Source organism: Apodemus sylvaticus, chromosome 18 (assembly GCF_947179515.1).
Source record: "Apodemus sylvaticus chromosome 18, mApoSyl1.1, whole genome shotgun sequence".
Lineage (NCBI taxonomy): Eukaryota > Metazoa > Chordata > Mammalia > Rodentia > Muridae > Apodemus > Apodemus sylvaticus.
In genome coordinates this window covers 54,718,918-54,746,755 of record NC_067489.1, presented here as the reverse complement: position 1 = coordinate 54,746,755, position 27,838 = coordinate 54,718,918, and positions in this window count along the sequence as shown.

The window sequence follows — 27,838 nt, the reverse complement described above, 5'->3', positions numbered from 1 at the left end:
TGTGTGCACATGTGCATCCATGTCTGTGTGTCTGTGTGTCTGTGTGTCTATGTGTCTGTGTGTCTGTGTGTGTGTTGGTAGTAGTGGGGATGGCAGGGGTATGTGTGTGTGTCTCTGTGTGTGTACGTGCATGTGTGTGTGTGTTGGTAGTGGTGGGGATGGCAGGTGTGTGTATGTGTGTGTGTGTGTGCGTGTCTGTGTGTGTGTGTGTGTTGGTAGTGGTGGGGATGGTGGGTATGTGTGTGTGTGTGTGTTTTGGTAGTGGTGGGGATGGCAGGTGTGTGTATATATGTGTGTGTGTGTTGGTAGTGGTGGGGATGGCAGGTGTGTGTGTATGTGTGTGTGTGTTGGTAGTGGTGGGGATGGCAGGTGTATGTGTGTGTGTGTTGGTAGTGGTGGGGATGGCAGGTGTGTGTGTATGTGTGTGTGTATGTGTGTGTGTGTTGGTAGTGGTGGGGATGGCAGGTGTGTGTGTGTGTGTGTGTGTGTAGTGGTGGGGAAGGTAGGGATATGGGCTCTTCCACCCACCTTGACTCCTTTGTTTCCTTAGTTCCCTGCACCACTGTCCCCAGGACCTCCTTCCTGTCCCTGGGATTTGGTCTGTGTAAATTTCCTTTGCCTGGAAAGGAGGCCAAGCCTCCAGGACCCCTGTCCTGGGACAACCTGAGAAGGCAATCAGAGGCATGGTTAGCACCAGGCCTCAAGGCTCACCTCTGACCCCTCCACAGAAGTGTTTCATTCCTGGCACATGGGGGAGGAAGATGCATGCTCCAGTAGAAGGCAGCAGGCCGCTTCATCACCAATGGAGAAGAGCTGGTAACAGTCTATGCATGCTACAAAGTTATTTGATGAGACGTAAAACTTATCCATTTGTAAGTTAAGACTAGAAAGAAAGCTGGGCAGTGGTGGCACACGCCTTTAATCTCAGCACTTGGGAGGCAGAGGCAGGCGGATTTCTGAGTTCGAGGTCAGCCTGGTCTACAGAGTGATGCTCCAGGACAGCCAGGACTACACAGAGAAACCCTGTCTCGAAAAAACCAAAACAAGCAAACAAATAAAAAGACTAGGAAGAAACAGCCTGATGTAGATAAAGGCCTCGATTAGAAAACAATAATGAATGATATTTTAAATCAAGTACTACAGGCCTACAGTACTACAGGCTAGGAGAGCCAGAGGCTAGCCAGGGGCACACTGTTGCTTCCCAGTGTCCTGGCGTTACTAACCCCAATCCTGCTAGGTGGACGAGAGATGAGGAGAAATAATTGTCACAGCTCACAGTTAAGTTGCCTGCCTGAGACACATAAGAGGATCAACAGGGACGAAGTCAGAACATTATGTAAGTTACCAAAATGCTAAACACGTTACTATCAAGATTTTTGTCCGTCCTGAACTGACCCATAGATTTAGTGCAAAGTTACTATAACTATTTTATGGGACAAGAGAATTTTAACTATAGGGCAATTTAGTCCTATTTCCATTTAATGTTCTTTGAAATATGGACAGACAGGTGGTCTGCCAAGATCATTTCCTTTGCATCGCAAACAGAAATTTATGTGTATTAAGTTAGCTGCAAAATTGTTCTCACTAGTAAAACATTAACACACACACACACAACACACACACACACACACACACACACACACAAATTGTGTTCTTTACTCCTGGTCCTGAATTAAGTAAATATTACATTAAAATCTAAATACAAATATCTGTACATTGAAAGAATACATTCAAAAGACGAACTCTGTCTGTAAGTAGATTCAGAGACATTAGGGGACAATGGAAACCTTTTTCCTAGGTGGTTCACTTCGAATGCTGGGAGTGTGTTACGCTCAGGACAATCCAATTAAAACAGAACATGCAGCTCAGAAAGATTGCGGGAGTACATTACAGAGTCAACTATGCTCCCTAAAATCCAAAACACACTAACACTTCTACAAAGAAAAAAAAAGAAAAAAAAAAGAAAAAATACACCCCTTTTTTGTTGTTTTTTTTCTTTTTTCTTTTTTGTTATATCCATCTACTTCTTTATCTTTTTACTTATTAAATCTATTGTAATTATTAATTATTTCATTTATTTGCATCCCAAATGTTGCCCCCTTCTAGTCTCCCTTGCAGAGTTCTTCTCTTCTGTTCCCTATTCTCTGCCTCTGAGAGGGTGCCCCTTTCCCGGGGACCTCCCCTTCCTGGGATATCAAGTCTCTACAGGATTAGGTGCACTCTGTTTCACTGAGGCCACACAAGACAGTCCTCTGATACATATGTGCCGGGTGGGGGTGGGGGGCTTGGATCAGCTCGAGTATGCTCTTTGGTTGGAGGCTTAGTCTCTGGGAGCTCCTAGGAATCTACGTTAGTCGATACTGTTATTCTTCCTGTGGGGTCACCCTCCGCTTCAGCTCCTTCAGTCCTTCCTCTAACTCTTCCACAGAGGTCCCGACCTCTCAGTTCAATCCTGTGAGTATCTGCATCTGTCTCAGTCAGCTGCTGGTAGAGCCTCTCAGAAGACAGCCATGCTAGGTGTCTTTCATGCATGTCCCTTGGGGTCTGGGTTACCTCAGTTCAGGATGATAATTTTTAGTTCCACCCATTTGCCTGCAAAATTCATGGCGTACTTGTTTTTAATAGCCAAATAGTATTCCATTGTGTAAATTAATCACATTTTCTGTGTCCATGCTTCAGTTAAGGGACATCTGGGTTCTTAAGACAGGGTTTTGTGTAGCCCAAGCTGGGCTAGAATTCTCACAGGAGCTGGAAATAGCTTTGAACTTCTGATCCTACTGCCACCAAGTCCTGAGTACACACACCGAGTACACACCACCATTCCTGGATTAGACAACAAGAACAAGCAACAACAAGAACAACAACAACAACCCTGCTCACCTTTCTGTATCACCTTCTACTGAACGGCAGGCTTGTTTTCACCGTCAACAGTTCTAGAGAGGGCTCCTTTGTAGGGAATAGAGGGACAGTTTAACAAAAATTTGTCTCAGGTTGTGGTCAGTTTACAGAACGTTCCCTATATGGTGTCACTGCATTATGTCATAGCCTGGTAGGGTTCATGTACATAAACATCTTAGCATGAGAAAGCCCAGCGAGCAGTAAGGGATCTATTTTGTGTCTTCATTAAATTTGTGCCTGGGCTTTACAGTTTAAGTTACTTTCATATGTAAGCATCAGGACTTCAGAATGTCATACTAGTTCAATGTATTTCCACCTCCATGGAAATCAGGGCTTTTAAGTGACAAAAATAAAATGAAATAAAATAAATCTAAAAGCATTTCAGCTAGTACAGGAAACTTTTTCCCTCTGATCTAAAAGTTTCTGAGTGATTTCTCCATTGATAACCTGCCTTACTTTCAGAAGAGAGTTAGTTTTCTCTGAAGCCTAGAAGTTGTGATGACCTAGTTTGGGATAAGGAGCTCAGGAGAGAATTTCTGACTCTTGCTGAAGTTGTCTAGAATATGATGCATTAGATAGAAGCTTGTAAAAGGCACTGCATCCTTTTCTTGTTTTTTCTTTTTTCTTTTTTTTTCTTTTCTTTTTTTTTTTCTGGTTTTTCGAGACAGGGTTTCTCTGTATAGCCCTAGCTGTCCTGGAACTCACTCTGTAGACCAGGCTGGCCTCGAACTCAGAAATCCGCCTGCCTCTGCCTCCCAAGTGCTGGGATTAAAGGCGTGTACCACCATTGCCCAGCTACATCCTTTTTAATATACAAAATTATAAGGGGGAATCTTTCTCTATCTCCCTGTACATTAGCTCCTTCATATGTGCTGAGGAAGACGAGGAAAAATGCCCAGATATTCCTGATACTCCAATATGAGGCAATCTCTATCTTTTGTTCTTTTTTTTTTCTTCCTCTCTCTGCTTTGATTCTACAATACTTTACTGGTGCTGTGCTTTGGATCCTATACCAGACTTAGATAATTCTCAAATAGGAAAAAATTAGATATTTTAAGAGCATTAATTATACCATGATAGGGTGACTAGAGACAGACATCTCTGGGTAAAGAATACTGTCACTTTACGTTGTTTTTCCCAGTATCATCTGGACGCCGAAGCAGCCTTACTGAGGGCCCAGGGGCTTCCGTGGGAAGGGGGTAAAGTCTGTTTCCTTTCCTCCTGAGCTCCAATACAACTGTAACCTTCAGCAGACTGGAGACAGTTGTGACTTGAGATGCCCCAAGGAGAAAGAGGGAGGCAGGCTTTATGCCAGGACCTTGAGGTTTATGGGGGACAGCTTGCTCTAGGTACAGTGTGTGGCTGTGGTGTGAAACCCAGTTATACCTAGCCACCATGGCAAAGCAGTCATGTTTGGGGAACAGTAAATGATTGTGTGCACCCAATAAGCTGTCATGCTGGGCTTCGAGGGGCTCAGAGCCACCAATTCTGTACAGGGCTCTGCAGCAGCCAAAATGCCCTTATAGTAGGACACTGGCTTCTGTTAGAACTCACTTAGAACAGTGTCCCTGTGTAGACATGATTGAAACTAGAGTCTGTGGGCAGATAGCTGGATCCAGTCCCCAGCACCATAAAACCCAAACCAAATCCAAGCACAAAGTTTTAATGGACCAATTAGTTCTTCTCATACAGAACATTGAAACAACACTATTGCTTTAGAGCAAGTAAGTTTCCAGAATTTCTGGACAACTTCAAGAATGAGGAATCTAAGAAAGAAAGAAAGAAAAAAGAAAAAAAAAGAAGTAAGGAAGGGAAGGAATGGAGGAAAGGAAAGAAGGAAGGAAATAAAGGGGAAAGGAAAAGAAAAAGAAAAAGACAAAGAAAAAGACAAAGAAAAAGAAGACATTGAATTGCCTCCACTATTGAGGGGAAAAAGTTCAGGCAAGTTTATTGTGAAAATGAAGTGAACTTGCTCAAATTTCCATCCATATTATGAATATGCTAGTTCAATGTGAAACTCCAAGAGGGTTTTTTTTCCCAGACTGAGTTGAATACAAAGCATGCACGTGTGTGTGTGTGTGTGTGTGTGTGTGTGTGTTTAACTGAGGGTTAAACCGAGTGCTTTGTACACGTTAAAGCCATGTTCTACCAATGAATCACATGGCTAGGCCTAAACCTGTCCATTTTGTTTTTAATCTGAATATCTCAAAAGACTGTACTCTAAGGGCAAATACTTTTTAAGTGGTAGACATTTAGGGGCTCTGTAAATATTTGTGGAATAAAGGGCTGTCTGGCTTATCACTGTTTTTGCAAAGTTTCTAAGAACCTGACAACCAAGAATAAATTTCCCTAGGATTGCTGACAGTGATGGTCCTCAACCTTCCTCATGCTGGGACCCTTTAACACAGTTCCTTACATTATGGTGACCCCCCCCTTAGCCATAAAATTATTTTCATTGCTACATCATAACTGTAGTTTTGCTACTGCTATGAGTCGTAATGTAAATATCTGATATGTAGGCTATGCCACCTCAAGGAGGGTCATTTAGCATACCCCCATAGGGGATCGTGACCCACAGATTGAGAAACACTGGTTGAGAGGCCTGTGAGTGGCGGTTTGTTTGCAGGAGTATAAATGTTTTCCCAGGGATTACACCACTGAAGGAAACAGCTCCCCGGCAGCCATATACTAAGTATACGACCTTAAGGAGCAGTGGCTCTGTGAACATTTCCCTGTCTCATGACAGGCTGTTAACGGACCTGGTCTTGTGTGGGTGGGTCATCGGACCGAGTGAGGACCCTTTGCTGAATTCAGTAGACCCACCCTCAGAAGCAAATGGCAAGTACAAATCTCATTTGTACATTGGGTGAAATCCACAGTTCCCTACGTTGACCAGCCCGAGATGGGTTTCAGTATTCTTACACCCTACCAAATAAAGCATTTGCTTAGGACCCATGAGAAAACTCCTGATTTAGAGGAATCCTGACCCCGACTCCCCCCACCCCGTCCCACACTGAGCTGAAGATGATGTGCAGTGTAATCGCCAACCTTTATGGCTGCAAACATTTCATAAATAAATGCAACAAATTTCTATTAGCCAATCAACCGATACAAACTTTAAATAATTTATTTGTAATATTTAACCAAACTAAACTATTTTATCATGGATTTGTTTACACTTTAATCTGTCTTAGAAAGGAAAATGTTCATTAAGTCATCTTGATATTTTCTAAGTCACTACTGAATTTTTGGAATTACTGGTGTCATCTTTTGCGTGACAAGTTTCCGGTTAGCTAGAGAGCTTAAGGTCGGGCTTTTGTTCCTGAGGGCTGGCACTGTCAGTATGACTGGGTACCAGAAGCAGTCGGTTGCTAACGGTGTCAGAGCAGAGAGACTAAAACCCTCACCGAAGAGCATGATCTGCACCCAGGATTCCTCTAAATCAGGAGTTTTCTCATGGGTCCTAAGCAAGTGCCCTGTCTCCGTCTTTCTGCGCCACTGGGCGGATCTGTACAGATGCCCAAAAGGCAGACATTTTGGGAAAGTCTCACACCAGCTTCCATTTTTGCTCTGGGACTGCGGACACTATACACTCTTGTAGGCATGCGCACACAGTTTCCTTGGGGTTGTCTCCACGAGCTGCATTTCAGAAAGACGGCCTGGCATCTCAAGGAAACCACTTTTACTTGCTCCATTTCCTGGAACTTATAACTGGCAAAATGCCCAGGACAAGATGTATTCAATTCAAGCCCAAAGCAGCCTTGTTAGGAGAAGCAGATGGCCCACCTAAGGTGAAAGAATTACTTTCTTGTGGGGGAACCACAGGGAGTTTGCTCACATCTTCTCTTGGAAGGTGGGAATGTTGGGAGGCAAAATAAATAGAACACATAACAAATGCATCCAAATGCATCCCACAGATGAAAAGAATAATTGTCTCGGAACAAGGCTATGGGGGGCATCCTCCGCCTCCTGGCAGGCTGGGGGGCATTTGTCACATATGTTTTAAAGCTCCAAGATCTTGGAGACCATCTGTCAGAAACAGCCAGTAGAGCAAAGATGCGACTGAAGAGACCATCCATTAGTAATTTCTCATGGAAAGGAAATAGACAAAAAAGACTGTGATGGTTCCTAAGAGCCCATAGAGTTTAGAAGAGTGACCTGGGGTGTGGCAGAGAAAAGACTGTGCTGCTTCTGCAGAGGTGGCGCTCACAGGCGGGGACGAGCAGGAGTTTGGCATCTGTACCTGCTCAGGAGAGGGAAAACCGGGTAGCAGAGGTTTGATTGCATTTTTCTCCCCAGGCCCTGTTTATATGGTGCTTTGTGTTGACCCCCGGGACTTCAGGTGCATCAGGCAAGCTTAGTTCGCTGTACCCTTGACCCGGCAGCAAGAGTCTGTTGCTGGGTTTCTAATAAGCATTCTCCAGATTAGAGGGAAACTTCTGAGAGTTAGCGTCTAGGTCACCCCGGAAGCACATTTCCTCAGAAGGCTGTTCAGCCACAGACGAAACACATCTCGAGATTATCTAGTTCTTTTGTCTTGAATCTTTGTTCAAAAGAAAATATCCTTACTGGACTGGAGAGATAGCTCAGTGGTTAAGAGCACTGAGTCCTCCTCCAGAGGTCCTGAGTTCAATTCCCAGCAACCACATGGTGTCTCACAAACATCTATAATGGGATCCGATGCCCTCTTCTGGTGTATCCGAAGACAGCTACTCATATGAATAAAATAGAATAAATAAAAATAACTTAATTTTAAATTTTTCTTATTTATGAATTTAGACTCTTGCTGAGGTCGCTAGATAAGTTTATTGCATATACGCTACAGATGAATAAACCTAAATTTTTAGATGTTTTGATTAATTTATTTATAATTAATTAATGGTTGTGCATTTATTTACATGTGCCCCTCAGTTCAAATGTGGATATCACAGGACAATTGATGGTACTCAGTTCTCTTCTTCCATCATATAGGTCCTGGGGATAGAACTCAGGTCACCAGGCTTGGCAGCAACCGTGTTTACCCACTGAGCCATCTTACCAGCATTAATAAATAAATTTACATCCTGTTTAATCCAGTAGCTTCTTCAGGTTTGGTTAGTACAGGCTAGACCAGTAGCCTAATCACCTAGCAATGAAGATAATATCCTCACCAACACTGTCTTAGAGTTTTCCCCGCTGTGAACAGACACCATGAACAAGGCAACTTTTATAAGGTCAATATTTAATTGGAGCTGGCTTACAGGTTCAGAGGTTCAGTCCATTATCATCAAGGCGGGAACATGGCAGCATCCAAGCAGGCATGGTGCAGGAGGAACTGAGAGTTCTACATCTTCATCTGAAGGCATCTAGCAGAAGACTGGCTTCTGTGGGACCATGAAAGGCAGCCTGGTTCTGGTTGAGCTAGGTTTAAAGTCCCGGTGACCCAGCAGGTGATCCTACAAGGGACAGTAGACGTTTTCCATGCTCCTGGACACCAGGCTCCTGAATGAGAAGGCTATAATTCTGTGGCCATCAGTCACATAAGGGCAATGCCCCAAACCCCTCCTCTGGTAGATGTGACCACAGATCACCATCAAGACAGATCTCCATTTTAATGAGGTACCTAAAGCTCTAATGGGCTTAGCCAATTAAGCTCTCCTTCCCAGACACTCCTCCCTGCAAGAGGTATTTAACCTCAGGCTCACCCTGAGAAAGTGGGGTGTGGTTTCACTCATCACAACTCTCCTCCAAGACAATAAATGCTTTAAAACCATGGACTGCATCCACTCTTCTGTTGAGGGATACCTGGGTTCTTTCCAGCTTCTGGCAATTATAAATAGGGCCGCTATGAACATAGTGGAGCATGTGTCCTTATTACATGGTGGGGAATCCTCTGGGTATATGCCCAGGAGTGGTATAGCAGGATCTTCTGGAAGTGAGGTGCCCAGTTTTCAGAGGAGCCGCCAGACTGATTTCCAGAGTGGTTGTACCAATTTGCAACCCCACCAGCAGTGGAGGAGTGTTCCTCTTTCTCCGCACCCTCTCCAACACCTGCTGTCTCCTGAATTTTTAATCTTAGCCATTCTGACTGGTGTAAGGTGAAATCTCAGGGTTGTTTTGATTTGCATTTCCCTAATGACTAATGAAGTTGAGCATTTTTTAAGATGCTTCTCCGCCATCCGAAGTTCTTCAGGTGAGAATTCTTTGTTTAACTCTGTACCCCATTTTTTAATAGGGTTGTTTGGTTTTCTGGATACACAATGGAGTACTATTCAGCCATTAGAAACAATGAATTCATGAAATTCTTAGGCAAATGGATGGAGCTGGAGAACATCATACTAAGTGAGGTAACCCAGACTCAAAAGATCAATCATGGTATGCACTCACTAATAAGTGGATATTAACCTAGAAAACTGGAATACCCAAAACATAATCCACACATCAAATGAGGTACACGAAGAATGGAGGAGTGGCCCCTTGTTCTGGAAAGACTCAGTGAAGCAGTATAGGGCAAAATCAGAACAGGGAAGTGGGAAGGGGTGGGTGGGAAAACAGGGGGAGGGAAGGGGACTGATGGAACTTTCGGGGAGTGGGGGGTCCAGAAAAGGGGAAATCATTTGAAATGTAAAGAAATATATCAATAAATTAAAAAAAAAAACGTGGACTGCCTCTTCTCATTGGAATCTGCTGTGCTGGAGCAATGGAGCAGGTCTTCCTCTAAAGAGCCAAGTCTAACCTTCCGCATGAGGCCTTCCTGTGCTCTCACACATGGTCTCCACCAAGCTAAGCAACCCAAGGACACTCTCCCATCCCCGAGGGACCCAGCCGGAGCTCTCCTCCCCACTCTTTTCCCTTCGACCCCAGGCTAGAGCCAGCCTTGGGGGCGGGGCGGGGCGGGGGCACTCGGTTCTCAGCTATTCAGGTATCCAGCTGCATCTGCAGTGCCCAAGAATTAGAGCCTGCCATTCTTGGCTCCTGTGCGGCCCAGAGCACTCACGAGCCCCACTTCGCCAGTTCCCCGAGGGACCTTAGACTGTGCTTCCCTGGGGATCCCTGGAACGGGGTTCTGAGCCTGGCTCGCTGGCGTGGGGTGCGCACAGACAAAACGTCCACGTCCCACTTTGCCCAGCTGCCCAAGCCCTGGGCTGGACACCGGCCACCATTGTAACTCACAGGCCTCCAGGCAGCTAAGATGAAGGACTTACAGCCCACACACACCATGACATACCTACTCTACCAAGGCCACACCTACTCCAACAGGGCCATATCTTCTAACAGTGCCACTCCCTGGGCCGAGCATGTGCAAACTGTCACAGTCACTGACCTTTTGTTTTTCGTCATCTTGCTGTTCTGTGACTCTTCATCTCAGGATCCTCAGACCTTCTCTGTCCCTGATTTCTCTTTTTAAATACAACACAGACCATCCCAGAAAGGTATCCTCCCACTGGCTTCCTTAAAGCCAGTAGAAGATCATCTTGAATTATCTTTGTGACTCAGTGTGGTGCCTCATCTCCTGGGTCCTTCAGAAACAGTTACATTTTATAGACTATGATCATACGGTCTCTCAAAACAACAATCCTATATTATAGCTTCCTGCAGCGGTCATCATTGTCCTCTAGACCTTGAGGGGTGGACTGTGGGCAGCCTATGTAATTATGTAATGCACTTGGTGGCATCCATAAACAAGAAAAGAGAGGGGAAGGGTCATGCTCCTGGTGACCGTGCCTACCCAGAGTCCCTCATCGCCTTGGTGTCAGAAAGGGAATCATTCAGATTCTAGGAAGTATGGAGAGCTCACAGCCGCAAGAGTAGAGCAGCCATGATACCTATCCCTTTGCAGGCTGTGCTTGATACCATTGTGGGTGAGTGTGCAGTATGCCTGTCTTTAGGCCATCAGAGAGCATGTGCCTGGGTGGTTTGCCTGGGTGTTCCATTCTTGAGTCTTTCAAAGGCAGAGCAGTGACACCTCAAGTCTTCTCCCGTGGTTATCATGCTCCTTGGGAGTCAATGGTGACATCGTCATACTGTAGATATTACATACGTGTTCATTATAGAACATCTTTCCATTGGCTTCTTGGTGACTTTGCTGGTTAGTTTTTGTCACACTTAACGTAAGCTTGGGTCATCTGAAAAAAGGGACTATCACTGAGAAAAGGTTTTTATACTTCTGGCTGATAGGCGAGTCATTTTTTTTTTAAAGATTTATTTATTTGAGTACACTGTCGCTGTCTTCAGACACACCAGAAGAGGGCATCAGATCTCATTACGGATGGTTGTGAGACACCATGTGGTTGCTGGGATTTGAACTCAGGACCTTCGGGAGAGCAGTCAGTACTCTTAACCACTGAGCCATCTCTCCAGCCCGTGAGTCATTTTCTTAATTAGTGATTGGTATGGGCAATGCCTCCGCAGGGCAGAGTTGTATAAGAAAGCAAACTCACCATGCTGTGGGAACCAAGCCGGTAAGCAGCATTCCTCTGTGGTCTCCGCCTCGGGTCCAGCCTCTGGCTTCCTGCCCTCAGTTCCCACAGCGATGAATAGTGTCATGGAATTATAAGGTCAAACAAACCCTTTCCTTCCTAGGCTGCTTTTGGTCACCATGTTTATCACAGCAATACGAAAGCCAACCAGGATGCTGACCAACATATTTTGGCTGTCTACAGAAGTGAATGGAAGAAATGGGGGCCCAATTCTAGTCTAACATCCCAGACACTGCCCCGTATCCCTTCAAAGGAGTGGATGATTTCTCTTCATACGTAAAACAGACATGTTAGAATCATGTGTTAACATGCCCCCTTCCCTAGATTAGAGACTTGACAAAGGGACTAATTGCGATGATATATATATCTTCTTTTCATAACGCCCTTCAGAAACAAAATAGAATTGCCCTCCGCAACCGAGATTTATGAAAGTGACATGGTAAGACAAGGCTTGCAACTCAGGATGTCTCTTGCTTGTGGGGCTGCGGCTGACCTGTTGTGACACAAGGTTCCAGCTGGGTGGAGATGGAGCAATAGAACAGGAGCCCGTTGTGTAACCGCTTCTTCTCCTTTCTTCTCCTGTTCCTGACGTGGGCTGCACTTCAGCTTGGCTGGTTTCCGTTTCTAAGGTCATACCGCGAGAGCTCACCATTTGTTATAAAGCATGGACCACGGATCACCAAGGACATTTGCCTTTGAGATGTAGAAGGAAGATTCTCAAGAGCCTTTTATTTAAGCTTCAGAGAGGCTTACAGAGAACTTTCAAGTTCGAAGAGGAGGATGTGGGCTTTTATCATCCACAGTGCCTGCATTGTCAGTGTCACAGTGCATTGGTCAGAGGACAATCTCGGGTGTCATTTCTCATCTATGATGATGGAGAACAGTAAAGTTCTTGTTGTTTGCCATGCCTGTAAGGCTGACTGGCCTCAGCTCCTTCTCCTGACTCCACCTCTCATCTCATCGTGAGTCTGTTGGAACTGCAAGGTTGAGCCTGTCATAGTTACTTTTTCTATTGCTGTGAAAAGACACCCTGACCAAGGCAACTCTTATGAAAGACAGAATTTAACTGGGAACTTGCTTTCTGTCTCAGAGGTTTAGTTCATTATCATTACGACAGGCAGACATGGTGCTTGAGAAGTAGCTGAGAGTTCTACTCTTCATCCTGACTTGCAGGCAGCAGGCAGAGAATAAATGGGCCTGGCATAGGGTTTCGAAGTCTCACCCCACCCCCACCCCCACCCCACCCCCACCCACTTCCTTCAACAAGGTCACACCTCTTAGTCTAATCCAGCAGTTCTCAAGCAATGGGTCTCAACCCCTTGGGGGGGGGGTTCACATATCAGATATTCTGTGTAATCAGATATTTACATCACAATTCATAAGAGTAGCAAAATTATAGTTATGAAGTTGCAGTACAATAATGGTTGGTGGTCAGCCCAACGTGGCTTTCCGTGGGTTTTGTGGATCTGAACTCAGGTCCTTGCATTTGTCCACGGGTACTCTCTGAGCTACTTTACCAGCCAGTCCCTCTGATCCCGTTACAGATGGTTTTGAGCCACCATGTGTTTGCTGGGAATTGAACTCAGGACCTCTGGAAGAGCAGTCAGAGCTCTTAACCCCTGAGCCATCTCGCCAGCCCCCTCATGACATCTTATTGCAGATGCAGCTCCTCTGCCTTTATTTCTCATCCTGGCTTTGTCATAGGTCTTATTTCTCCTTTGCTGTGGGTAGGACAGAGGTTCAGGGAAATTAGGTCACTCGCTGGAGGTAACGGAGGACACCAGAAGTTTAAAACGAAGGGATTCTCTTCTGGTCAGGTTCATGTAGAAACATGGAGATCATACTGAAGAGCTAAATTGTAACGTGTCTCTGAAACCACTGCTCCTTCCATTGTGCCATACTGTGTCACACCAGGGGCGCCAACAAACTGGTGCAAGAGAAACGTTTTCTTGAGAACACTCAGCTCAGCTGAGCCCATGAGTCCCAGCTGACCCACATTCAACGAGCACATTCAGAAAGGTGAGTAAGACACTTCCGGGGGACCCTGCTATACCACTCCTGGGCATATACCCAAAGGATTCCCCGGCATGCAATAAGGACACATGCTCCATTATGTTCATAGCAGCCTTATTTATAATAGCCAGAAGCTGGAAAGAACCCAGATGTCCCTCAATGGAGGAATGGATACAGAAAATGTGGTATATTTACACAATGGAATACTACTCAGCAATTAAAAACAATGAATTCATGAAATTTTTAGGCAAATGGTTGGAACTGGAAAATATCATCCTAAGTGAGGTAACCCAATCACAAAAGAATACACATGGGATGTAATCTCTGATAAGTGGATACTAATTAGCTCAGAAGCTCTGAATACCCAAGGCACAATTAGCATAACAAATGACTCCCATGAAGAAGTCAAGAGAGGGTCCTGATCCTGGAAAGGCTTGTTCTGGCATTGTAGGGGAATATAAGGACAGAGAAAAAGGAGGGAGGAGATAGGAGAATGGGTGGAGAGAAGAAGGCTTATGGGACATATGGGGAGGGGGGAACTAGGAAAGGGGAAATCATTTGGAATGTAAACAAAGAATATAGAAAATAATATATATATAATATATAATAATATATATTATTATATAATATATATATATATACACCAAAGGTGAGTAAGAAGACATTCGTCCCTCAGGCCGTGGAGACGGGGCTGATAGTCACAGTTAGTCATTTGGATTGCTCCTAACTTCTCCGCAGGAGCCGAGAGTGCCTAGAAGACTTTTTTTTAAGATTCATATTTGAGCACCAGAGGGTAGTCAAGGGGCCAAACAGGCAGGGTCCCTCCTGGTGTCTTCTCAGTGCGAGTGAGCCGTGCAGAAACAACAGCAGACACACCACCACCGATGTCTCTGTGTTCTGTTCCTGGGCCGAGATACCCAATAGAATATTTCATAATGGGTTCTATCATTCAAGGCTTTCTTGTTTGAAAGCGCGCTAACTTTACTCTCTGTCTCTATGTCTGTCTGTCTGTCTGTCTGTCTCCATCTACTCTCCCCCCCCCCCCCCACCGTCCCACCCCTCTCTCTTCTATGTGTCCCTCGCCGGCCTTCTTTTTCTTTTCTATCGCCTCTCTTTTTGTCCCTCTCTGTTTCCCTCTCTTCTCTGCCTCTAGCCCCTCCTCCAGGTCCCACATAAACTTCTTCTTTTAAAAAAATACGTTTCTTTGTTCTTTCTTTATGTTATTTATTTACATTTCAAACGTTGCTTCCTTCCCACTCCCAGAGTTCTTCACCCCCCTCCCGTCCCCTTTGCCTCTGAAGAGGGTGTTCTCCCAGCCACCCCCCCCGCCCCCCCCGCCCCCGCCCCGCCCCGCCCCGCCCCGCCCTGCCCCGCCCCCGCCTTTCCTGGGGCATCCAGTCTCTTTACTATTTTTTTAAAAAAGCGTTCTAAATCCTCACTTCACGTACTTACCATGGTCATCCATCCTCGTTCCTAGTGTGTGAGGACTCTGAGTTTATTCAGAGCTTCCGGAGTGAGCCTCCCTTTGCCAGCCGCTCTTGCCCCCCCATGCACGGCAGGCGGATATACCCGCCCCTCCCCGCAACAGAGCTGCTTTTATAGCCTCACACCCTTTGGCTCAGAAGGAAAGCCATTTCCAAGTTTCAAAGACAAACTTTAGAAATTCCAATCAGTCACCAGGCTTCTTGGGCCCTCTCTTTGCCTGCAAGGTCATAAAGACTCAGGTTCTCGCTTTGGTTTTTGCTGTTGTTGTTTTTTTTTTCTACTTTATTTTTATTTATTTATTTATGTTTTTATTACACGGGGTAGTGGTAGTTCTGCTTTATAAAGGAACAGGAAGAAAAGTGAAGATAACCTTGGAATTCTAGTCTTAAGTTGTTGTCGGGCGCCACCTGCTGTTTGTACTAAAAAGCAACTCTAGAGGCGGAAAATGTGTCTTTAATAAAAACTTTAACCTATTGGCTGCGTTTCACCACGGGCAAGAACCCCGGCGATCTTTTAGACGGCTGTCTGATTTTATGCAGGACTCAAGTAGTAGTAAAAATAGCTCAAGCACAGAAGCTTAAGCTATATTTCTTCAATCTCAGGTTCCTCGATTTTCCAACATGTCCCTACTGTCCCTTAAGCCTACAAGAGAATTGAGCCAAAGTGATTTTCTGAAGAATACCTTTGTCTCTGCTGCTGTTTCACAGGTGGACAAATAACATTTCTTGGACATCCAATTACTCTTTTCCCTGTATCTACACAAGACCTGTTTACTCTATGTGTCTCTTGACCTGTGTGAATTGCCGTATAAACAATTTGTTGGTCGCAATTGGCGCAGATCATGAAAATTCCAAGGCAGGGAGTAATTCATTCAATTTGTATTGAATTATTTGTTCTAAATTATTCATCCACCCTTGGCCCTTGCTTCCTTTTCCTGAGTATGCAAAAGGCAGAGTATACCTCTTGGCTTCCGATGGCTTTGCCTTGGCCAACGGGGTTTTCTTTGGTCAATAGGGTGTGTTTAGAATGAATATGTGCTCTCGTGACTTCAATTAGGCCTGCGTTGCCATTGGCAGCCTCTACAAGAACAGCAAGCCTCAGAGAGTGACTACTCCTTCAGCTCCGGTTCCTGGAAGGTGACATGGGACAATGAGCTAAGTTCTAACAGAGGAGTTGAATCCATCAGTCACAGCTGACCTAAATGGTCAGCTCATGAAATGAATAAATTTTTTTGTGGTTTTTAAATCTTTCTGTTTGAGATTTTATTTTTATTTATTTTATGTGTATGGGTGTTTTGCCTGCATGTGTGTTTGGGCATCGTCTACATGCAGTGCTCGAGGAAGCCAAGAGAGGGGTCAGATCCCCTGGAACTGGAGGTTGGAGTCTGGGAACTGAACCCAGATCTTCTGGAAGAATAACCAATGAGCCATCTCCACAGTCCCTAAGTCTCTGTGTTTAATGTTTTGCAGCACTTCTATTTTTCGAATATTTAGAAGGCTTTCTTTAAATGTGGTAAAAAAAATTTATACACATAGAATTTATCATTTTACCCATTGTAAGTGTACAGCCCAGGGCAAAGTGCACCCATTGCCAGCGGTTTCCTTATCATGTCATCCTGTGACACTGAAATTCTGTATGCATTAGGCAGGAACTTTCTGTTTCTCCTCACCTCTAGACCTGCAAGGCACCGGCTTCAACACAACGGAGTCGATCTGTGTAACGGTTCTCGCGCTGAACGTTAGGTAGCCTTTCTCTTCTTGTGTTGATTTGTCTAGTACAACGTCCTCTAAGTTCATTTAAGCTGTTGTGTGTTTGATGCTGAATCACACTGTCCTGTGTATCTATTGCATTTTGTTTATGCTTTCATGTGTAGATTGTTTCCTCCTGTTAGTAACTAACTCTGTTAGTAGCACTGCTGTGAGCCCAGCTCTGCAGAACTCACCTCGGGTCCCCGCTTCCGATTCCATCGAGAGATGGAATTGCCAGATCATATGGTAACTTCGTTCTTATGCTGGTGCTTTCTACAACAGTTCCACTCCCGCCTGCAAGGCCTCACCACATCCTTACTGACCCGTTATCTGTTTCTCTTATGAGTCATCTAGATGCCTGTGAGGTGCTAGCTCCGTGTGGGCTTGTGCAAACATTTGCTTTTTAAGCCATTTGGGGCTTGTTGGTTTTCTTCTTTGTTGTTGTTGTTGACGATTTTTTTTTTTTTTTTTTTTTTTTTTTTTTTTTTTTTTTTTTTTTTTGGTTTGGATTGTTTTCTATGACAAAGGCTGACAGAGTCAGAACACAAGTTTGGCTGATACCAAAACCTGCAGAAACTACCAGAGAAAAAGGATGATGTGTTATTTAACTAATTTGTGACTTACCATATGGGGGAAAAGGAGACACGCACACACACACACACACACACACACACACACACACAGAGAGAGAGAGAGAGAGAGAGAGAGAGAAGTATCACATTGTTACGATTCTTCCTCATTCCCTTTATCGGGCCCTTCTTTTTCTCTTTGCAAAATCACCTATTAAGTCAAATGTAGTGGTGCGTGCTTGTAATCCCAGCATTTGGAGGGGGCTGAAGGTGAGGGAATCAGAAGTTCAGGACCAGCCTGGGTTACACGACATCCTGTCTCAAAGAAACCAAAAATAAAATTTATGAAGCACTTTCTACCCTCTAATGTACTAGGACAGCGGTTCTCAACTTTGCTAATGCTGAGACCCTTTAATACAGTTGCTCATGTTGTGGTGACACCCCCCCCCCCCAGGCATACAATCATTTTCTTTGCTACTTCATAACTGTAATCTTGCTACTGTTTTGTATCATAATATAAATCTCTGATATGCAGGATATCTGATATGTGACCCTCCGAAATGTCCTAGCCCACACACAGGGATGAGAACTGCTGTACCAGGCAACGAGCTTTTTCATGTTTACAGGATAAATGTTTCTCCGAACAAATTTTAAGACAGAAAGCATTTTCCCACTATAATCCCTATTCATAATACCTGAGAGATTAAAAAGTATGTATATATGTATGTATGTATGTATGTATGTATATGTATGTATGTATGTATGTATGTGTGTATGTATTTTTGATAAGAAGTATTTAAGTGAATACAGGAGGAGGCACTGTCTGGGGAAAGAGGGGAACCAGCCAGGGAGGGGGAGGGGGAAGAGCAATGTACACCGGTCACAGCAGTGGGGGAGGGGCATAACAGAATAAAGTGCACTGACATGTATATTTTAAAAATCACAATGAACCTATGTATGTTATGAACTATGTATGCTAACCTAACATGAATAGATACTAAATGTTTTTTGACTGAGCACAGGGTCCCCGACGGAGGAGCTAGAGAAAGGACCCAAGGAGCTGAAGGAGCTTCAGCCCCACAGGAGGAACAACAATATGAACCAACTAGACCCCCCAGAGCTCCCAGGGACTAAACCACCAACCAAAGAGTGCACACGGAGGGGACCCATGGCTCCAGCTGCATGTGTAGCAGAGGATGCCTTGTTGGACATCAAAGGGAAGAGAGGCCCTTGGCTCTGAGAAAGCTCAACGCCCCAGTGTAGGGGAATGCCAGGGCAGGGAAACGGGAGTGGGTGGGTTGGTGAGGGGGGGGTGGGAAGGGGGGATGGGACAGGGTGTTTTTGGAGGGGAAACCAGAAAGGGGGTAACATTTGGAATATAAATAAAGAAAATATCTAATATTTTTTTTTTTAATTAAAAATGACTAAATGAAATGAAAGAACATTTCTGGATGCTTGCTGTTGTTGTATTTTAATAATGCGGCCAGTAGAGGTCAGAGCTGAGTTTTTAAAAATTGTGGATGGCAAATCATTTCATATCTGTGTTTACACTAGAATCTCTTCCTTCTAGGTGTCTCTTGGTCTGTAGGGATTGGATTGGGCAGACACAACTGGTATGGGTCATGAGACACATTACCTGATAACAGATACCTCAAATTGGCTTCCCCTCTATGTATGGCATGGTCTTAGAACTCAAGTAGAAAAGAAAGCAGGAAGGAAGGAAGGAAGGAAGTATAAATTTTATTTCTGTAAGCTGGATCAGAAATTGAATTTAATGCCATCCACAATTGTTGATGAATGAATTATTGCTCATAAATAAAAATTTACATCCAATAAAACAACCAGAGAAGGCAATAAATAATTACAAAGCTATTTACCTACCTTAGCAACATTTCCTACCCAAGTTTGTGTGTATGTCTCTCTCTGTGTGTATATATAACAGACTCAGCAATTAATATTGGTTGTTAACGTGCCCGGATGTAGAATTACTTAGGAGACATACCTTTGGTCATTTCTATGAGGGTGTTTGCAGAGAGCTTTAGCTGAGATAGGTTGATTCACTTGCAAAATTGGGGGGGGGGGGGTTTATCACTCCATAGGCTGATGTCCAGGCCTGAATAAAAAGGAGGAAGTGTATAGGTTCCCAGTGTCCATTGTGTCTTGCCTGGGGCTGTAACCAGCTGTCTCAGGCTCCCACCACCATGCCCACATGTCACGATAGACTGTAACCTTGAGCCAAAATAAATCATTTCTTCCTCGGGTTACTATTTGTTAGTTTGTTGTTATTGTTCATTTAGTTTTGTTTCTTGGTCTTGATAATAAACAACAGTAGTTAACGTATCTTTTTACCACTAGGATACTTCACTGACATTTTCCTTTTCCTTTTTACAACAATAAAATAAATTGTTGTGAGGCAGTGTTGTGAGGCAGCTCACGACTCTGCCTCAGTGTGGCTCATGTGTTTAGAATGTCATAATATGTAACAATGGAAAAGGAAGGACCTAAGAAGTAATGACAACGGATCAGAAACAGGTCACGTGCTGAATGACTGAGGGGTTTGTTTTTGGTTTTGTTTTGAAGACATTGATACACTGCAGAAATAAATCCTATCTAACTTCAGAATTTGGGTAAATTTATACTCTGTGATTATTATTAAAATTATGATTTAATATTATGATTATATTATTATTATTATTATTATTATTAATCACAAGATGTCCTTTTGAGGAGACATTATAACATCTTCTCTGTTGAGGAATACTGATATGTGGGATGGAGAGATAGATCAAGGGGACTGTTAACTCCGCATCTCTGGAAAGTGGTCTTTCCCTTTGGCTATACACAATGACAATTATAGAATTCCTCCTTTCCCCACGTCATATGCCATGAAGTAAACATAGGAGCCCGTTTCTAACTGAGCAGGAACGTTATCTATGGTGCCCAGCCGTGGAGAAGGCATGTTCAACTGAGTGTCGTGCATCGCTGTAACTGGCACTGGGGATACACGAAGCAGCCCAAGAACCTTGATGCCACGCAGGCCCATCCCTGTTGTGCCCAGTGGGGGGGGGGTGGGGGGGGTGCGAGTGGGGAGTGGGGGGTGGGGGGGTGGGGGGGTGGGGGAGTGGGGGGTGTGGGGGAGTGGGGGGGCTCTAGCTCCTAGGGCTTTGTTGTATTGGAGCGTTAGTTAGAGGTATTGAATTGTGCTTAGCATTGCTTAAGAACTGGAGGATGTAGATTTTGCTCAAGAAATGAAGCTGTTGCCAGGAAAATGTAAGGGTAGAGAGTTTTGGGAGATGGCAGGGGAGGGAGAAAGAGAGAGACAGAGAGACAGAGAGAGACAGAGAGAGACAGAAACAGAGAGACAGAGGTAGAGAGACAGACACAGAGACAGAGAGGGAGATAGACAGAAAGGGAGGGGGAGAAAGAGAGAGGGAGGGAGAGAGGGAGGGAGGGAGAGAGAGAGAGGGGGGAGGGAGGGAGGGAGAGAGAGAGAGAGAGAGAGAGAGAGAGAGAGAGAGAGAGAGACTCATCCATGCTTTCAGTGTGGAGCAGACAGAGAGGATGGGAAAAATAATGGCTGTATACACTTCCTGGACAGGTTCAAGGAGTGTCAGTTCTTTGAAGGAGAACAGGATTGTGTGCACTCTTCCTCTCTCTCTCTCTCTCTCTCTCTCTCTCTCTCTCCTTCTCCCTCCTTCTCCCTTCCTCCCGCTCCATCTTTCTTTTTCTCTCTTTCTCTCTTCCCCCCCTCTCCCTCTCCTACTGCTACTTAGCACTTTAATCAGCTGTTGGGCACATCCTATATAAATTACCATCACCACAGGAGGAAACGATGCCAAGTGTACATGAACAAATTAAAGGTTCTTAGTCAAATCCAACAAATATATACTTGATAATGGCTTTGGCTAAAATATATTTTTATATATTTCTTTTCGTATGTTCACATTCGCCTGTGGTTAGGGAGGATTAAGCTTGCCAAACTTTAATGTGGTACAAATGCCATGTTCAAAACGAAGTAAGTAGACTGTGAGAGGGTCTGGCAAATCAAAAGCTGTATCAACAGCTGTGGCTTTCAAACACTTCTGAGGCTAAAATAATAGAACCGTGCAGAGTTGATGCGGGTGCCGACTCTCCAATTTACCTTTTCTCTTAATAGATCCTGATCATTGGAAACTTCACCTTTGTTATAATCGGGGTTCAATTAGATATGATAAAGGCCAAAAGATAAAAATGCATTGAGAAACTAATTAATTAAGGATTTATTGAGGAACTAGTGCATTCAAAGTTACATGCTTGATGCAAATTGTAGAACACCCATCACACACTGCTCCCCTCAGTCAGTGAAAGTGTTAATTTCCAGCTTCTCGGTTTCCATGGACACACTTTTATTTTTATTTTTTTTATTGAATATATTCTTCATTTACATTTCATATGCTAAAACCTTTCCAAGTTTCTCCCCTCCCTTGAAAACCCCCAACCCCTCCTCCCACCCCCTGCCTCCAAGTATACGCCCCTCCACCGGACCCACTCCTACCTCCCCCCTTGATTTCCCTTTGTTGGGGCATCACTGAGCCTTCACAGGACCAAGGACCACTCCTCCCACTGATGCCCAACAAGGCATTCCTCTGCCACACTTTTGGCTGGAACCATGTGTACCCCTTGGTTGATGGTTCAGTCCCTGGGAGTCCTGGGGCGTCTGGGTGGCCGACATTGTTGCTCTTCCCATGGGGCTGTAAACCCCTTCAGCTCCTCCAGTCCACCCTCCAACTCCTCCACTGGGGAGCCCACGCTCAGTCCAATGGTTGGTTGTTAACATCTGCCTCTGTATGTGGAAGGCTCTGGCAGGGCCTCTCTGGAGACAACCATGGCATGCTCCTTTCAGTATGCACTTCTTGTCGTCCATAATAGTGTCGGGGTTTGGTGACTGTTTATAGGATGAATCCCCAGGTAGGGCAGTCTCTGGGTGGCCTTTCCTTCACTCTCTGATCCACACTTTGTCTCCACAATTGCTCCTATGAGAATTTTGTTCACTTTCTCAGAGAAACCAAAGCACTTGAATCCTCCTTCTTGAGCTTCCTGTGGTCTGTGAATTGTAACTTGTTTATTTTGAGCTTTTGGAATAACATCTGCTTATCAGTGAGTGCATACCATGTGTGTTCTTTTGTGATTGGGCTACCTCACTCAGGACGACACTTTCTAGTTCCATCGATTTGCCCAAGAATTTCGTGAATTCACTGTTTCACGAGGAGGAGTTGAATAATAGCTGAATAGTTCTCCATCGTGTATATATACCACAGTTTCTGTATCCATTCCTCTGTTGAAGGAAATCTGGGTTCTTTCCAGCTTCTGGTTATTAAAAATAAGGCAGCTATGAACATAGTGGAGCATGTGTCCTTAGTGGCACGTTTTTAAAAGGGAATGGTCAAAATAACTGAGAACTCATAGAAATAAATGAAAAACAACAGTGAGTCTAAATCGTTAAAGAACTGGCCTCTGAATAGGAGAAACCGGTATGATTCTGACCACTTGACAATAAAATACATTTGAGAAATGACTGAAGATCCACAGGTTACCTGATAACTTGCAATAATACAGTTTAATCATAAATATGGCAATATATGGTACATATCATATTTTTAATATCTCAGCTTTCTTTTTTGAGCATGTAGTTTATGTGTGTCTGAGCAGGCGTATGGGTGCCTGTGTGTGCACTCACAGAAGCCAGAAGTTGACATCAGAGGTCTTCCTCTGTGCCCTCCACTGGGGCTCACAATTTTGGGTGCATTTGCTAGCTAGCAAGCTCCCGCTCCTGGGTCTGCCTGATTTAGCCTTCAGTTTCAGATGCAAATGTTTCACCAGGGTTTTAAGCAGGCAAATACTCTACCCACTGAGCTCTCTCCCCAACCACTGGGCTTTCCAACCACTAGGCTTTTCCACCTCATGTTTTAAAAGTCAAAAGCATTTACCATAGTTATCATTCTAAACAACTTAAAATTACCTCCTCAATAAATATCAGAATAAGAAGTGTGTGTGTGTGTGTGTGTGTGTGTGTGTGGTGTGTGTGTGTGTGTGTGTGTATGGTGTGTGTGGTGTTTGTGTGTGTGTGCAGTGTGTGTGGTGTTGTGTGTGTGTGTGTAGTGTGTGTGTGTTGTGTGTGTATGTGTGTGTTGTGTGTGTATGGTGTGTGTGTGAAGTGTGTGGGGTGTGTGTATGTGTGTGTGTGTATGTGTGTGTGTGGTGTGCATACGTGTATATGTGTAGGGGTTGGAGGGCATTTACCATCCTAAACAATTAAAATTGCTTCTTCAATAAGTTTCAAAATAAGTGTCAGGGCTTTGAGGGGATATTTACTGACAATTATCTAAAGCCCAGATTTCTGTGTAGGTCAGAATTTACTCAGTTTTCCTTTGATGAGATGGTGCACGTCTTTAATTCCAGTACTTGGAAAGTGGAGGCGGACAGATCTCTGTGTTTGAGGCCAGCAAATCTGCATAGAGAGTTCCAGGACAGCCAGACCTTTGTATTGAGACCTTGTCTCAAAAAGAAAATGTACTCAGTTTTATAAGAGAAAATATCTGAGTCTGACACTTGATGCTGCTGTTGTTACAGAGTCCTGTTTCAGTAGCTTCCACAGAAATCCTGAAGAGGACACTGCTTTGATCCTCACAGACTAAACTGGTTGGAAAAAGAAAGTCCTAAGTTATGCTTGTAGCAATTGTATTCTACAGAACTGAAAACATACACACATACAAGTAACAGTTTATAGACTAAGCATGTTGTAGTTACATATATGTGTATATATACATGTTTTCTATAAATGTATTTATATATGTGTGTATATACATGTATTCTATAAATGTATTCATATATACATATGAATTTATTTAATATAAATGAAACAATGTTCCAAAGAAGTTACTTACCTTTTTGTGTACTTTAGCAAGTCTTTATACATCAGTTTAATATGTAAATTTATTTGTTTTAAAGCAGTCTCACTCTTAACCCAGGCAGGCCTGTAACTCACTATGTAAACCAGGCCAGCCTAACACTCACAATGTATGTGTGTGTGTGTAAATGTATTTATGTGTGTATTCATGCATGTATGTGTGTTGCATCTCTGTGTGTATGTATGTACGTGTGTGTGCGTGTGTGCGTGTGCGTGTGTGCGTGTGTGTGTGTGTGTGTGTGTGTGTGTGTGTGTGTGTTTGTAACAATAAATAATAAAAATAGAGGCCATGATTTTGAAAAGTAGCAAAAATGAGGAGCATATGAGATAAAGTATAGGAAGGGAAGGGAGACATAATGTTATTATATTATAATCTCAAAATATAAAAGAAATAATTTAAAATGACTTTCACTTTTAATCCCAGCACTCAGGAGGCAGAGGCAGTCAGATCTGTCTGTGAGTTCAAGGCCAGCCTGGTCACAGAGCTGGTTCCAGGACAACCAGGGCCACACCAAGAAACCCTGCTTTGAAAAGTAAAGCAAAACAAAACAAACAAAAATGACTTCGTTATCACATTCTATGCCTTGTTATCACTAAACAAGTCCTTTCCTGATTATTCTTTCTGCAGAGATGAGATTCAGCCCAAGATTTAAGTTTCTACTAGACGTCCAAGTTATTTTTCTCTTAAAAGCTAATTGTGTAATCAACGCCATGGATATTTTGTGTCCAATTCACTTGCTCATTTATTGATTATATTGTCTGCCATTTTAGTGTTCATGTTTTAATCTTTACATAGTCTAGATGTTAAATTTCCAGACACTAATCTCTTATCAGATGAACAGCAGATAAAGGTTTTTTCCCATTTTGTATGCTGTCTCTTAACTCTGACAATTGTTTCCTTTGCTTCTAAGCTTTTGGCTTTCTTTCCGTCCCGTTTATCAAATCCCTCTACCGTTTCCTCAGCCCTTAGAATCCTGTCCAGGAAGTCATTACCTAAGCTCGCATCTTGAAGCATTTCCCCTACGTTTTCTGCCAGGAGTTTGGAAGCAGCATGAGAGGCAGGAATCTAGGTCCATCCTGCTGCATCTTTCCCCAGTGCCGCCTGTTAAAGAGGTTGTCAGCTCTTCAGTGTGCGTTCTTAGTATCTTTGTAGGGAACCTGGTGGGTTTATCCTGGAGCAAAGTACAACGTGCAATATACAAAGAAGCAAGGTCTAATCCACAGTGGATTGCCTGTCTGTTCCTGTGTCAGTGCCTGCTGTTGTCCACACTACGGGCCCGTATCCCGTGAACTCCGGCGTTATGATACCCCTGCACCCCTCTCTTTGTTCAGCATTGCTTTGGCTATTTGGAGTATTTTCTGCTTCCATATAAACTTAAAGATTTGTTTTTGTTTATATTTATGTAAAGAAAGTCACAACTTTTAATAGAAGTGACACTATGTTCCAAAGAAGAGGTACTTAACCTTTTGAGTAATTTTAAAAATCTTTATATATAAATTTAGTATGAACATTTGTTTTAAAACAGTCTCCCTCTTAAACTCAGGCAAGCCTGTAACTCACTATGGAAGGCAGGTCACCCTAAAACACACTATCAGGTCAGTGCTACTGTCAACCCTGACCAGACTCTACCATGTTAATGTGTAGGCTGATGAAAGAAAATGTTAGCTAAAACCATGGAATCTTAGGCAATCTTGGAACATCATCCTAAATGTGAGTTTTACAAAAACAGCAGCAACCAATTATTCAGACACTTGTAAAAGCAGGCTGAATCTGATAGGGTTTCTCATCCGTTTTTGCCACCATAGATGGTTTTTACAAACAAAATAACATTTTAGCTAAACGGGATATGACTATTAATATTGGACAAATTATTAGACAAAAGCAGAAATCATATTCATTCTGGAAGAGGTGTATTCTCCTAATGATGCAAATGTCTAAAGCAGTTCTCATTGTAGCCTTAAGTCTGCAAAACTCTAGTCAGTTCTCATTGTAGCTTTATGTCTGCAAAACTCTGATCTAATGCTTACAACTTGCAATTTTTCATTTTGTGGTGCAATTCCAACTTTTAAAGTAGCTGACAATTCATGGGTTCTACTTGTTAAAACATCCATATGGGCACTGAAGTAGAAGTTTCTGGATACATCAGCGGATAGAGACTCAAGTGTTAAGGCCACCTCACAGTGGTGTTTTGCTGAGGCCAGACCCTTGGAAGGACACAAGGTGTTTGGAGAGAGTATAAACAGGGCTCAATGGACAGGGACAGGGACGGACGCTTGCATAGCTAGCTGTGCAATGCTTCTTCATTGGTCTCACATCTTCACCTTTGCCATCTTTGCTTCATGGACAGAGGCATGGCAGAGAACTTCTTCCGGCATCCTGGCTGGTCCTGGTTGCTCCTGCTGACTATTGCTGGTTCGGTGGAGGCCTGGAAGTTTCTGCTAGATCACAATACCACTGCTGATTCATATTTGGTGTTCTGACACTACGGAACTGGACTGCTGGTATCTTGACAAAAGGAGGTAAGATTTTCCCCAAGGAACTACTTCTAAATAAGTCTGTATCCCCTTGTCCTATTAACAATCTTTCCCCCACTTTCTTTGGAAGGTGGGTTAGAAGGAGGGGTCGAAGTGTTTGAGAACCCTTATTAAAAGTAGGTCTAAAACAAACCTAAGTCTACATTAGGCTTCAATTACAATGGTTGTAAAATCAATCCCTTAAAACATACATAAATAAGTAACAAGGAAATTGATTGCAAGATTCTTCTAAAGTAGTAAAATGTTAGTGAATTCAAATTGGACTACTAAGAATTCTATTTATTTAATATCATTAAAATTGAACTTACATGAATTTAGACCTTCCTGGAGGGGAAGGAAGGGGAGAAGAGAAGAGAGGAGAAGAGAAGAAAGGAGAGGAGAGGATGGGAGGGGAGGGAGGGGAGATGAGAGAGGGGAAGGAAGGAGAGATGGGAGGAGAGGGGAGGGGAGAGGGGAGGAGAGGAGAGGAGAGGAGAGATGGGAGGAAAAGGGAGGGGAGAAAGGAAGAGGGGAGGGGGAGGAAAGGGAAGGGGAGGGGGAGGAAAAGGGAGTGGATAGGGAAGGAAAGGGGAGGGGAGAGGGGAAAAGGGGAGGGAAAGGGGAAGAAAGGGGAGGGGAGAGGGGAAGAAAGGGGAGGGGAGAGGGGACGGGCGAGGAGAGGAGATGGGAGGAGGGCAGGGGAGGTACAGCAGAAAACCTTAAAAACTCAAGAGCTGAGTTCATGACAGAATGATTGCCTAACAGGAGAGAGGCTCCAGGTTCTATTCTCAGCCACATAAAACAAGCAAACAGTCCCCAGCCAGCGATGTTAACTTTGGCTATGTGTGATCAGCAAGGCTGGAACAAAGCACGGCTATAAAGAGTAGCGACATCAGGGCTAACTCCTGACCACCAGCATGGACAGCCATTTTCTGTATACGTCGAGTTCAAGAAACCTGGGAAGCCCATCACACCGAGCAGTCGTGCTATGTGAACTTATTAGGTCCTCTGTTTCTGATTCTGTCCAAGTTCTTCTGCTAATTACCATGGGGAAAAGAGCGTATGCACTCAGGAATCCTTGGCCTACGAGCCTTCGCTTCTGTGAAAAATATTTCCTTCATGGCTGTGTAACATCACTTCAAAATTTTAAGGCTGAGCAACCCAGGAATAAAAATAGATTTTTTTAAGGGAAAAAAATTTAGAAAA